The sequence below is a fragment of the Sapajus apella genome, unplaced genomic scaffold (assembly GCF_009761245.1).
Source record: "Sapajus apella isolate SASKATOON/1434 unplaced genomic scaffold, GSC_monkey_1.0 scaffold26, whole genome shotgun sequence".
Lineage (NCBI taxonomy): Eukaryota > Metazoa > Chordata > Mammalia > Primates > Cebidae > Sapajus > Sapajus apella.
Genome location: NW_022436966.1, coordinates 20,090,813 through 20,102,237, shown reverse-complemented (window position 1 = coordinate 20,102,237; position 11,425 = coordinate 20,090,813).

The window sequence follows — 11,425 nt, the reverse complement described above, 5'->3', positions numbered from 1 at the left end:
GGGAGCCAGGCGATCAGGCTCCGCTGGTCCCACCCCCACAAAAGAACAGCAACCAGAAACTCTGGATTGAGAGTTTCACAGCAAGTGCAGCTGAACCTTGGACGGTCCAGCTCTGAGGGGGAGGGGCGTCCACCATTACCGGGGCAGCCCGCCACGACAGAGGTAGTCAGCCAATGCTGAGGCAGCCCACTGTTGCCAAGGCAACCCACCACAGCAAAGAGACTCCGCCTCAACAGAGGCGGGCCACCATCGCCAAAGCACTTCTAACTATACCCATATAAACAGGACTGCAGGGAAGTTCACTCAGCAGCTGGGCGGAGCCCACAACAGCTCAGCAAAGCCTCTACAGGCCAACAGTGACTAGGCTGCCTCCTTGCTGGGCAGGGCAGCTCTGAAAGAAAAAAAAAAGAAGGCAGCAGCATAAGGGAAACTCACAAATAAAGCCCTAAATCCCTGGGACAGAGCACCTGGGAACAAAAAGCAGTTTATGAGTTCTGCTGCAGCAGACCTAAACGTACCTGCCCACCAGCTCTGAATGAACAACAGAGCTCACAGCTCACCATTTGAGCTCCTATAAAGAAGAGACCATCTCCTCAAGCAGTTCCCTGACCGCGATATATCCAAAGAGCCACCTCATAAAGGAGAGATCAGATTGACACTAGGCAGGTATCCTTCTGGGACAAAGATAGCAGAAGAAGAAAACTGGTAACAACCCTTACTGTTCAGCAGCTGCTGCAGGTGGACCCCAGGCAAGCAGGGCCTGGAGTGAACCTCAGCAGACCTACAGCAGAGGGGCCAGAGTGTCAGAAGGAAAGCCAAGAAACAGAAATAACCTCATCATCAAGAAGCAGAATGTCAATCTGAAAGATTTGAGACCCAATCTGAAAGCGAGCAACTACAAAGTCGACAGGTGGATAAATCCTTAAAGGTGGGAAGAAACCAGTGCAAAAAGGATGAAAACACCCGAAACCAGAACACCTCTCCTCCTACAACGGATCACAACTCCTCACCAGCAAGGGAACAAGGTTGGAGGGAGAACGAGTGTGATGAAATGACAGAATCAGACTTCAGAAGGTGGGTAGTAAGAAACTTCTGTGAACTTAAAGAAAATGTTCTAACCAAATGCAAAGAAACTAAGAACCTTGAAAAAAGATTTGATGAAATGCTAACGAGAATAGACAAAATAGAAAAGAATATAAGTGAATTGATGGAGCTGAAAAACGCAACACGAGAACTTCGCGAAGCATGCTCGAGTATCAACAGCCGAATTGACCAAGCAGAAGAAAGGATATCAGAGGTCGAAGATCAACTCAATGAAATAAAACAGGAAGGCAAGACTGGAGAAAAAAGGGTAAAAAGGAATGAACAAAATCTCCAAGAAATGTGGGACTATGTGAAAAGGCCTAATCTACGTACGATAGGCGTACCTGAATGTGACGAAGAGAATGAATCCAAGATGGAAAATACTCTTCAGGATATTATCCAGGAAAACTTCCCCAACCTAGCAAGGCAGGCAAACATTCAAGTCCAGGAAATACAGAGAACACCACAAAGATATTTGTCAAGAAGAGCAACCCCAAAGCACATAATCGTCAGATTCACCAGGGTTGAAATGAAGGAGAAAATACTAAGGGCAGCCAGAGAGAAAGGTCAGGTTACCCACAAAGGGAAGCCCATCAGACTCACAGCAGATCTTTCAGCAGAAACCCTACAAGCCAGAAGAGAGTGGGGGCCAATATTTAACATCCTTAAAGAAAAGAACTTTCAATGCAGAATCTCCTATCCAACCAAACTAAGCTTCATAAGTGAAGGAAAAATAAAATCCTTTGGGAACATGCAAGTACTCAGAGATTTCGTCACCACCAGGCCAGCTCTACAAGACCTCCTGAAAGAGGTTCTACACATATAAAGGAACAACAAGTACCAGCTCAACTAAAGGGCAAAACACCCAGCTAGCACCAAAATGGCAGTATCAAATTCACACATAACAATATTAACCCTAAACGTAAATGGACTAAATGCCCCAATCAAAAGACACAGACTGGCAAATTGGATAAAAAGCTAAAACCCATCGGTGTGCTGTATCCAGGAAACCCATCTCACATGCTAGGATACACAAAGGCTCAAAATAAAGGGATGGAGGAAGTTTACCAAGCAAATGGAGAGCAAAAAAAAGCAGGAGTTGCAATTCTCATCTCTGATAAATTAGACTTTAAAGCAACAAAGATCATGAGAGACAAAGAAGGACATTACATAATGGTAAAAGGATCAATGCAACAAGAAGAGCTAACAATCCTAAATATATACGCACCCAATACAGGAGCACCCAGATATATAAGGCAAGTTCTTAATTTCTTAAAAAGAGACTTAGACTCCCACACAATAATAGTGGGAGGCTTTAACACCCCATTGTCAATATTAGACAGATCAACCAGACAGAAAATTAACAAGGATACCCAGGACTTGAACTCAGACCTGGACCATGCAAACCTAATAGACATTTACAGAACTCTCCACCCCAAATCCACAGAATATACATTCTTCTCAGCACGACATCACACTTACTCTAAAATTGACCACATAATTGGGAGTAAATCACTCCTCAGCAAATGCAAAAGAACGGAAATCATAACAAACAGTCTCTCAGACCACAGTGCAATCAAGTTAGAACTCAGAATTCAAAAACTAACCCAGAACCACACAGCATCATGAAAACTGAACAACTTGCTCTTTAATGTTGACTGGATAAACAATGAAACGAAGACAGAAATAAAGATGTTCTTCGAAACCAATGAGAATGAAGACACAACATACAAGAATCTATGGGACACATTTAAAGCAGACTCTAGAGGAAAATATATAGCAATAAGTGCCCACATGAGAAGCAAGGAGAGATCAAAAATTGACACCCTATCGTCAAAACTGAAAGAGCTAGAGGAGCAAGATCAAAAAACCTCAAAGTCTAGCAGAAGACAAGAAATAGCTAAGATCAGAGCAGAACTGAAGGAGATAGAGACACAAGAAACCCTTCAAAAAATCAATAAAACCAGGAGATGGTTTTTTGAAAAGATCAACAAAATAGACAGACCACTAGCCAGATTAATAAAAAAGAAAAGAGAGAATAACCAAATTGATGCAATAAAAACCGATAAAGGGGATATCACCACAGATTCCACAGAAATTCAAACCATCATCAGAGATTATTACAAACAACTCTATGCACATAAACTAGTAAACCTGGAAGAAATGCATAAATTCCTGGACACTTGCCTCCTCCCAAACCTAAACAAGGAAGAAGCCGGAACCCTGAACAGACCCATAACAAGGTCTGAAGTTGAGGCAGCAATTAAGAGCTTACCACCCAAAAAACTCCCACGTCCAGACGGGTTCACAGCCGATTCTACCAGACATACAAAGAGGAGCTGGTATCATACCTTCCGAAACTATTCCAAACAATACAAAAAGAAGGAATTCTTCCCAAATCATTTTATGAGACCAACATCATCCTGATTCCAAAACCCGGCAGAGACTCAACAAGAAAAGAAAACTTCAGGCCAATATCCAGGATGAACATGGATGCAAAAATCTTCAATAAAATACTGGCAAGCCGATTGCAACAGCACATCGAAAAGCTTAACCACCATGATCAAGTAGGCTTCATCCCGGGGATACAAGGCTGGTTCAACATACACAAGTCTATAAACGTAATTCACCACATAAACAGAACCAAAGACAAAAACCACATGATTATCTCAATTGATGCAGAGAAGGCCTCTGACAAAATTCAACAGCCCTTTACGCTAAAAACCCTCAATAAGCTAGGTATTGATGGAACGTATCTCAAAATAATAAAAGCTATTTACGACAAACCAACAGCCAATATCATACTGAATGGGCAAAAACTGGAAGCATTCCCCTTGAAACGTGGCACCAGATAAGGATGCCCTCTCTCACCACTGCTATTCAATATAGTATTAGGAGCTCTAGCCAGAGCAATCAGGCAAGAAAAAGAAATAAAGGGCATTCAAATAGGAAAGGAGGAAGTCAAATTGTCTCTATTTGCAGATGACATGATTGTATATCTAGAAGACCCCATCGTCTCAGCCCCAAAATCTCCTGAAAATGATAAGCAACTTCAGCAAAGTCTCAGGATACAAAATCAATGTGCAAAAATCACATGCATTCCTATACACCAATAACAGACTTAAAGAGAGCCAAATCAAGAACAAACTTCCATTCACAATTGCCACAAAGAGAATAAAATATCTAGAAATACAACTAACAAGGAACGTAAAGGACCTCTTCAAGGAGAACTACAAGCCACTGCTCAACGAAATAAGAGAGGACACAAACAGAGAGAAACAATCCATGTTCATGGTTAGGAAGAATCAATATCGTGAAAATGGCCATACTGCCCAAAGTTATTTACAGATTCAATGCTATCCCCATCAAGCTACCAATGACCTTCTTCGCAGAACTGGAAAAAACCACCTTAAACTTCATATGGAACCAAAAGAGAGCCCGCATAGCCAAGTCAATTCTAAGCCAAAAGAACAAAGCGGGAGGCATCACACTACCGGACTTCAAACTATACTACAAGGCTACAGTAATCAAAACAGCATGGTACTGGTACCAAAACAGAGACATAAACCAGTGGAACAGAACAGAGGTCTAGGAGGCAACACAACATATCTACAACCATCTGATCTTTGACAAACCAGACAAAAACAAGCAATGGGGAAAGGATTCCCTGTTCAATAAATGGTGTTGGGAAAGCTGGCTAGCCATGTGCAGAATGCAGAAACTGGACCCCTTCCTGACACCTTACACTAAAATTAACTCCAGATGGATTAAAGACTTAAACATAAGACCTAACACCATAAAAACCCTAGAAGAAAATCTAGGCAAAACCATTCAGGACATGGGTGTAGGCAAGGACTTCATGACCAAAACACCAAAAGCATTGACAACAAAAGCCAAAATAGACAAATGGGACCGAATCAAACTCCACAGCTTCTGTACAGCAAAAGAAACAGTCATTAGAGTGAATCGGCAACCAACAGAATGGGAAACAATTTTTGCAGTCTACCCATCTGACAAAGGGCTGATATCCAGAATTTACAAAGAACTAAAACAGATTTACAAGAAAAAAACTAACAAGCCCATTCAAAACTGGGCAAAGGATATGAACAGACACCTTACAAAAGAAGACATACATGAGGCCAACAAACATATGAAAAAATGCTCATCATCACTGGTCATCAGAGAAATGCAAATCAAAACAACATTGAGATACCATCTCACGCCAGTTAGAATGGCGATCATTAAAAAATCTGGAGACAACAGATGCTGGAGAGGATGTGGAGAAACAGGAACACTTTTGCACTGTTGATGGGAATGTAAATTAGTTCAACCATTGTGGAAGACAGTGTGGCGATTCCTCAAGGACCTAGAAATAGAAATTCCATTTGACCCAGCAATCCCATTACTGGGTATATATCCAAAGGATTACAAATCGTTCTACTATAAGGACACATGCACACGAATGTTCATTGCAGCACTGTTTACAATAGCAAAGACATGGAACCAACCCAAATGCCCATCGACGATAGACTGGATAGGGAAAATGTGGCACATATACACCATGGAATATTATGCAGCCATAAAAAACGATGAGTTTGGGTCCTTTGTAGGGACATGGATGAACCTGGAAACCATCATTCTCAGCAAACTGACAGAAGAGCAGAAGATCAAACACCGCATGTTCTCACTCATACGCGGGTGTTGAACAATGAGAACACATGGACACAGGGAGGGGAGCACTACACACTGGGGTCGGTCGGGGAGAAATAGGGGAGGGGTGGTGGGTGGTGGCGAGCTGGGAAGAGATAGCAAGGGGAGAAATGCCAGATGTAGGTGATGGGGAGGAAGGCAGCAAATCACACTGCCATGTGTGTACCTATGCAACAATTTTGCATGTTCTTCACATGTACCCCAAAACCTAAAATGCAATAAAATAAATAAATAGGGGGAAAAAAATGCCTTGCACTCCACAATTCATCATGGAATGGGCAAGCTGACTGAAAAACAAAATGATGAAGTAACTGTTCTAAAATAGTTAAAATAGTTTGTAATCAATGTCTGGTTTTCCAAATACAAAATCCTGGGAAGAAAATAAAAATTTCAAGTGGTGTATTTCCACAAAAAAAAAAGAACTATAAATAAGAGATATGCTAAATTGACATTAATTACATCCTTTTGCTTTTCTTTCTCTTTACTTTTTTCATGTTAGAGGGAGAGACTTACCAAGCGAACATGTGCATTGGTGCATTGGTGTGTAGGTAGTTAAGTTATCTCATGCTGATGCTTTTTATATGGCTGCACTGTTAGGCATGCAGATATGGTGAAGAGGCAGAATGTTCTACTTCCTACTAAGTCAAAACAGAATGATGGCAACATGTAAAGTTTATTATTATAATCATTATTAAATGAATCTGCTACCGAATGCTGCAATAGAAAAGATGTACTCAGTTTTGTTAAATAAGAAATCAACACAGGATCATCATAGAATAGCAACAAGAAATTTAATTCTGGATATCTGCTGGAAGTCTCAGTTTTATAAAAGCGGAACAACGGATGAGAATTGATAATAACTGACAAGCTTAAGGTACAGAGGTGAGAAGAGAGCCACAGGTAGGAAGAGTAAAAGTGGTTGCTGCTCCATATAATCGAAGCCCTGTCAAGTGAAGCCAACTATTCTTAAACTTGATCCAAACTCTTCTATCACAACCTGGGTTTTCTACTTTCTATTCATGCATCCTTACTTCACCTATCTTTCATTGTCTCTGCTCTTGCCATCTGGTTTTAATAATGGTTATCTCCAAAAAACAATTGTAACTCAAGCATCTTGTCACTTTAATAAAGTTTACTAAAGACTCAGATGTTTGCAGAAAAGGCATTGGGTCACATGTCCCTTGGCATTCCTTCATTGCATTGAGTCTTTCCTCAGTCTTCCTACAGAGAACCCTAAAAGTGTAATCTGGTTCCCTAAAACCACAGGTGGGAGAATAGTCTAGCCAGAGCAGTTTCATAACCCCAGCCCTCTGGGAAAATAAAGAATACATTTTTCTCCACCCATGACATAAATTACTCACTAAGTTCAGGAGGCTAAGACAACTCCTATCTCTTTCAGCCATTTCAGTTTTTGAATTAAATTATTGTATAATTAATCCTTGCTTCCACAGCCTGTTGAAAATTATTGAACCTATTAGATGCATAAAACATTTTCATATAAAAAGCACTCAAAACTGACCACATGCACACTAATGAACAATGCAATATCACAGATCTCTCTAAAAGTGTTTCGGTCTATTTTTGATCATGCCCAAACTCAAATGTTAATAATGCATAATATTTTGTAATGCATCCTCTTTATATTAGTGGTTTTCTGAGAGAAGTTCTAAAAACACAAAAATTCACGTAAATATCCTTAGATAATGAAATACTAGGGTGATTAAATATTAATGTCCTATGCATGCAATTAGCCCCACTTGCTTTAAAGTTATGTCTAGGGAGATAAAAAATAAGCATAATATAATAAGAGGGTGATAAATCTATTTCATGTAGACATGCAATCTGAATCATACTGATCAAATTTCTCTACAAAATGCATGTTTTTTCAGATAGAATTATCAAGATAGTCTTTCGATATAACTCTGATTTTAAAAAATATATAATACTGTGACCGTTCACAAATACTCCAGCACCTTTATAAGCATTTCAGTAGTATTAAGTTTTAAAATATATTGTTACTCATCCAAATAGAATAAAATGCAGCCAGCTGCCAGATGCTATGGGAGTTTAGATGCTATAGTGATTTTACGAAGGAGCCATAAATTGCCTACAGATTATGGCTTTGTTTTCTTTGAAAGGACAAGATTCCAGACACAAAACTTCCAAAGGAACTTTTGCTCGATATTTGTTCCTAAAAGAAACAAGAGCCTATAGCTTAATGAATTAAACCCCCACACAGTCTATCAATATGTAATATTTTCTGTCCCTTTCATAGTACAACCAATCAATAAATAGCACACAGTACAATTGTACTTAGATGGAAGAGAAGAGACATAAAATAGGCCACCCACAAAATAACCTCATTCACCAGATAAGTGGAAATGAGAAGTGCCCTGCCTTGCAAAGAGTCTTCATGTCAAAAAATAGATATTGATAGAAAAGGAAACTGGCTTTGCAGAAAATTACTAAAAAAAGCCTGGTGCCTATGATATCCACCTAAAATCTCTATTGTGCTTCAATTTCTATAGCCTTTTAAAATATGATCATTGAGACACTGCCTCCTCTTCAGATCGATATTCCTCAACTCCCAAATTCAGCACAATCCAATAAATTGCCTTTGTCAGTGTTGTATAAGATCTCATTCTCACTAGAATGGAAGCACCACTAGAATGGGATTTTCTTTCATTCTGCTCACTGATGTATCATGAGCTCCAAAATGGTGCATGAACACAGTGATACTTACCAATATTGATAAATATCCTGCATCTTATTTTCTGATTAGGCATGAATTCATACAGACTGAAATATGCTACGTGTGTCTGTAATCCTAATTTTTGTTTACTTCAATGATTCTTTTTATTTTTTATGAGACTTGGATTTCACATTTTAAAGGATTTGATTAACAAATGGCAAATAGTAAATAACACTGTTCTACTTGTATAAGTGTATGTGTGTGTATAAACTGTTCATCAAAAATAAACATGGGATAAAGAATGTTTACTATCTTGTATTGATGTGTCATTTTAGTCCAAAGAAGAAATACGGTTCAACGGACACTGTTGTGTTATTTTGAGTAAATGTATCAATCCAATGTATTAGACTTTCTGAAATAATGAATATATCAGAGACTTTACTACTTCAATGGGCCTGAGAGTTTGGGAACCAATGCATTGGTCTATGTCAGTGGCTCAGAGACATTATGTATATAAAAATTTCTGTCACAGTTTCATACATTTATAGTGAAATGTCAAGTCTGAAAAACTCGAATAGATGTAACCGTTATTTTTCATACTGATATAGAATGAACAGAGAAGTCATGTGAAGCATTTTTTTTCCTTTGTAGAGAACAGACCCTTTTCTTGCCCATGCAGACTTCATAAAATAGCAGTAAAAAAATTCATCATAAATTGGGTCTAGTATTAATGTCATTTAGCATCCCAGTGACATGATGACTGTGGTAAGACATTTAAACTTTATTGACATCAGTAGCTATTATCAAATCAGGTTCATTGATGTTATAATAAAGAGAGCTGCATTTCACAAAGCTCCCAGTAATTGCTGACACCTTGTCAGAAGCCCTCTGGAATATGTTGGCAGAACACAGGCGTACAAAACATTAGCAGGTCAAAATATTGCTGCTATGGTTTGTTTGGCCTCACCAAAACTCATGTTGAAATTTGATCCCCACTATGGTGGTGCTGGGAGATGGAGCGTAGTGGGAGGGGTTGGGGTTATGGGGTTGGATCCCTCATGAATGGCTTGGTGCTGTTTTCATGGTAATGAGTGAGACTGGAGTCGTGTCGAGACAGTGGAAATGTTATAAAAATGATAACACTCCTCACGTTTCCATCTCTTCCTATACATCTACCTCCCCTTGACCTTCTCCATCATATGAGCAGCATGAAAGAGCTCACCAGAAGCTGGGAGCATGTCCTTGAACTTCTCAGCCTTCAGAAACTTGAGCTACATAAGCATCTTTTCCTTTATAAATTACTCAGTCTCAGATATTCTTTTATGGCAACACAAAACGGACTGTCTTAGCTTATACAGATCTTATTTTGGTGCAATTGGTCAAAACAAGTGAAAAATGTTTACTTAACACTATGAGGCCAGCATCTACTAGAAGTTAACAAAGGATAAAAAAGAAATAGATGGCCGGGAACAGTGGCTCACACCTATAATCCCAGCACTTTGGGAGGCGGAGGTGGGCAGATCATGAGGTGAGGAGTTCGAGACCAGCCTGAACAACATGGTGAAACCCCATCTCTACTAAAAATACAAAAATTAGCTGGGTATTGTGGTACATGCCTGCAGACCCAGCTACTCAGGAGGCTGAGGCAGGAGAATCGCTTGAATCTGGGAGGTGGAGGTTGCAGTGAGCCGAAATCATGCCACTGCACTACAGTAACAAAGGAAGACTCTGTCTCATGAAAGAAAGAAAGAAAAAGAGAAAGAAAGAAAGAAAGAAAGAGAGAGAGAGAGGAGACACTGTGACTCCAATCTCAAGTTGGGTATGATCTGGTTGAGGAGACAGGGAAATCAGACATAAAGAATTTTAGAGTATCTTCCCTGCCTTTTCCCCATGGAGTCCCAGACATTCTTTCTCCAGCTGCTCACAGCTAGATCTCCTCATGATCCTCTCTCTATATCTACTGCCACAGACAAAACCAGTGTCCTCCCTTGGCTGTGGCTGGTCTTGCCTTCTCAGAGATATCCTGAGATAGCTGCCACCAGTACAGCTAGCCTAAACCTTGGACCTCTGTTACTCTCTTCAGTAAAATATTTCAATGACTCCCAGCTTTCAGTTGTTTTATTATTAATTCCTTGGCACTGACATGGGCCCTATAAGACTCAGTGCCTCTCTTATATCTACAAAATCATTCCTTAGATTCCTTACATTCTTCCTTGTAAATTTTACAGTTTTCATTTTAATTTTGTTGTGCTTTTTATTTAGTAAGGAAATACAGACCTTACCTCTAAACCAAGCTGGCTATTTCAACTTTGCTGTCATTTACTAGAGTTCCGATCCAGGCTGCTGAAGAAGACGCACTTGATGTAATTACTTTCTCTGTCCCCACATAATACTGTGCTACTATGATGTTTCAAAGTAAGACGACTATACCCTTCCCACTGGAAAACAAATTCTTTGGGTCCAGCAACTGAGCAATCTTCTGTGCACTAATAATTGTCTATATCCAAGTATAACATACTAGTGGGTGGTGACTTTTGGTACCTTAGAATCGTAAATTCCCAGAATCACACATTTTAAGAGAATTTTTAGAAATTATTTGCTTCAACATCATTTTTCAGATGAGAAAATGAGATACAGAAAGGTTAAATGACCTGCCCAAGGTGATAATTACTTACCAGCAAGTTAGAGGAGTGGAGATTGTCACTCTTCAATATTGTTCTTAGATTATAATACAGAAAAAAATCAATTCAAGTAGAAATTTTAATTGCATAGAAATAGGTAAGAAGGTAGAAGGGAATACAGATGAACAGCAGAAACAGAAATGCAAGTCTACTAAACAAGAATTATAATTATGGCTTTAAGCAATGCATGAACTCAAAATCAGTTATTTCTATGTTAAGCTTCAGCTCAGAGTTAACACTAGATTATAGCACAATTTTA